The 3,756-nt window shown below is 39.0% G+C and overlaps 1 protein-coding gene across 5 annotated transcripts in view; it reads right to left on the reverse strand.

Moving 5' to 3' along the window:
* The window catches only part of BEND6 (BEN domain containing 6), a 48,657-nt gene that overhangs the window by 34,074 nt on the left and 10,827 nt on the right, over positions 1-3,756 (reverse strand). The window contains exon 2 of one of the 5 annotated variants that reach the window (XM_006756848.2): positions 2,772-2,944. The exons of the other annotated variants lie outside the window; for them this stretch is intronic. The gene's annotated coding sequence lies outside the window, so the exon portion shown is untranslated. The remainder of the gene's footprint in view (positions 1-2,771; positions 2,945-3,756) is intronic. 5 annotated transcript variants of the gene reach the window in all.

Genomic DNA, 3,756 nt, shown 5'->3' on the forward strand with positions numbered 1-3,756 from the left:
TTAATGTCAGGAGCCTCTCCTGCCTCAGCAGCGCTAAAGATGTTCGACTGAAGCTTAGGCTTGCTCCCTGCTGGCAAGTGGACATCCCCTGAGTGGTCCCGGGCTGCCAGAGGGATGCCTGACTGCCAGCTTAGGCCCAATCCCCCAGAGAGCAGGCCTAAGCCAGCAGGTGGACATCCTCTGAGGGGTCCCAGACTGAGAGAGGGCACAGGCCCGGCTGAGGAACCCCCCTCCCCTCAGTGCACAAATTTTTTTGCCCCAGCCTCTAGTTTCTATTTATAAAAAAATGTATGGAACTGACAGTGGTCAAGTCCACAAGAGTCAAGTTCACTCCTGACACTATTTAGTCAATAATATATGATATTTTCAAAAATTGCCAAGGTGACCTTTACATTTTTTTTTTTGAAATGTGAGTCATGATTGCCAAAACAATCTTGAAAAAGAAGAAACTTGGAAAAAGCACACTTCCCAATTTCAAATCTTACTACAAAGCTATAGTAATCAAGATAGTTTGGTACTGACATAAGGATAGATACATAAATCATTGGAATAAAATGGAGAGTTCAGAAATAAACCCTTATATCTATAGTCGATTTTTTAAAAATGTATTTTTTATTGATTTCAGAGAGGGAAGGAAAGGGAGACAGAGATAGAAATATCAATGATGAGGAAGAATCATTGACCAGCTGTCTGCTGCATGCCCCCTACTGGGGATCGAGGCAGCAACTCAGGCATGTACCCTTGACCGGAATCGAACCTAGGACCCTTCAATCCTCAGGCCAACGCTCCATTCACTCAGCCAAACTCACTAAGGCGCTCAATTGGTTTTTTAACAAGAATGCTAAGGCAATTAAACGAGAAGAGACTTTGCAACAAACTGCTGGAAAAATGGAAAAACTCAGCCATTTGCCTTGTTTTTTTTTGTGTGTGTGTTTTTTTTTAAATATTTTATTGAGTTTTTACAGAGAGGAAGGGAGAGAGATAGAGAGCCAGAAACATCAATGAGAGAGAAACATCGATCAGCTGCCTCCTGCACATCTCCCACTGGGGATGTGCCCGCAACCCAGGCACACGCCCCTGACTGGAATCGAACCTGGGACCCCTCAGTCCGCAGGCCGACGCTCCATCCACTGAGCCAAACCGGTTTCGGCCAAAATCATCTTTTCAATATTGCAATGACTGCTTATTTTGATAATGCAGACATTTATCATGTTCTGTTAGCAGAGCTATAGTGTCACTGTATAATACACATAATGCTTTGCCATCTTATAACAAAATAATGCATACTTCATTCAACTTTAAAACACTAAGTCCAGTTTTCTCTTTTTTTTTCTTGTTTTAACATGATTACCATGCACTGATCATAAAAAATAAAATAATATGCCATATGATGACAATATGCATGACACTAAAACACCATCGAGTTATTATAACTGCATCACTGAGACTTGTGGACACTGAGCAGCATTAAGTACAAAGTGATGAGACTGACCCATATGGTCGCTGTCACAACTACTCAAATCTGTCGCACAGCATGAAAACAGCCATCGGCACCATGCGAACACATAAGTGTGGCCGTGGTTCCAATATATTTATGGACACTGAAACTTGAATTTTATATAATTTCTACATATCATGATATGTTATTCTTATATTATTTTTTCAACTATTTAAAACTGAAAAACATTACTAGCTTACAGGGACCTGTTAAATATTATTTAGTTGTTTTGGCTGGTGTGGCTTAGCTATTTGAGCATCATCCCATACACCAAAAGGTCACCAGTTCAATTACCAGTCAGGGCACATGCCTGGTTGTGGTTTGATCCCCAGTGGTGGGTGTGCAGAAGGCACAGATCGATGTTTCTCTCTCACATCAATATTTCTCTCTCTCTTCCTCCCTGCCTTATATGAGGACATAGACATCTTTTAACAAGAAAAAAAATTATAATGATATTATTTAGTAATGGTGACAGATTTCAGAGTCCTGGTTTGCTGGGGTTGAAGATAACCCCAGGGTAGGGGGAGAGGGATTGGGAAGATATTGTTTGGCGGGTATAGAGTTTCAGTTTTGCAAGATGAAAAGAGTTCTGGAGATGGACTGTGGTGATGACTGCATAACAATGTGACCGTATTTCATGCCTGTGAACTGTACACTTAAAAATGGCTAAGATGCTAAATTTTATGTCATGTGTTTTGCCACAGTGAAAATTTTGGGGAAAAATTATTTCACAAAAACGGAATGCTAAAACTCTCTCCTGCTGATGTGATTTAGTTAAAGAGCAAATCCTCAAGTTTCTTCACAAACAATTTGCTCAAGGCCAAACCGAATGGACATATCAGACCCCTTATCTAATGACTACTTTTGGGTAGATTTCAGGTGAGTGTTTGTTATAACTTCCATAACCAGATAATTCTGTGTTTATATTACTTGCCAATTAGCAAATTCAGAAGGGATGTTAATAATGCGCTATTAATTAAAGACTATGAGCTCCTGATAGTAAAAAATTCACTATGTAGTAATCTCCCCCTCTTAATTTTTTGCGGATAGAAAGCATTTCATTAACTCCCTAGCTAGTTATACGGATGAGTTTAAACATAACCACATCCATGAGGACATCCGATATCTGTGGTTGGATGAACACAAGCCAATGGCTTTGAATCTTTTTTTGACTGCAGCTCATAGTAAAAAATTCATTTTACATTTTGATCCAAAACACACATGTACACGCACACACAAATATCTACAACAAAATTTCATGAAACATACTCACCCTTACTACATATGATGCCCTTTCTCAGTTCCTATTATAACTACTGGATTTTATTTCGTTTTTTAAAGTGCTGGTCAGAGCACATTCAATTGATTTCCCAACTCACTAATGTGTTATAACCCATGGTTTGAAAATAATGCTCTAAGCAACATCCAAACTGTAAAAAATGATATCTAAAAAGCAAGACAGAGAAAGATGAAGTTAGTAACTAAAGAAAGCAAATGAAGTTAATAAAAATATAAGTTCTTAATGCATATAAGTTTACTTTTAATAAATCAGTGAAAAAATTAATGCAGAAATTCCAAAATGCAAAAGCCACCTCTGAGATACTAAGAAACAAAAGTCACCAAGCTTGAGGAAACCACCAAATGAATATCAAAATATAATTCAGTGTCTCATCGGCCTTTGGGTTTAAATATAAACTCTCTATTATGAATGAAATAAAAATTGAAAAAGGCAAGTATAGTACTACAATAAATCTTAAGTACCCTTTCATAATTTTCAAGTGTTTTGGGTTGCTTTCTAGACATTCCGGTTTTGGACCATATTGACATACAAGGTCCACTGCAATACAGAATAGAAACTGGGGATTTCCCTCTAAATGAGTTCCAAATTGCCAGGAAAATAGTGCCAATGTCATTCTAAACATTCAGGGGCTGTTTTAATGTTTTCTGTGAAATGGACTACTAGTTTCAGCCCAGCACTAAGCATGGTGGAACATGGAGGAGAAATATCCATATTATTATTTTTAATTATATATATATATATGTGTGTGTGTGTGTATCTCAAGTATGCAAGGGGGGTGGGAGTGAGGTCTCAATGGTCTCTGGCTGCTCCCACATCAGTCACGTGCACAGCATCCTGCTCCCTCCGGCTCATCCCTAACACAGTTTGAAAACCGCTGGCCTAGATAAGCTCTCAAGTGCCCTCCAGGCCTAACACTCTGTGGCTCTGTTGCCTTTGGCACCAGAGTGACCTCACCTGT

This window comes from Myotis davidii, unplaced genomic scaffold (assembly GCF_000327345.1).
Source record: "Myotis davidii unplaced genomic scaffold, ASM32734v1 scaffold334, whole genome shotgun sequence".
Classification (NCBI taxonomy): domain Eukaryota; kingdom Metazoa; phylum Chordata; class Mammalia; order Chiroptera; family Vespertilionidae; genus Myotis; species Myotis davidii.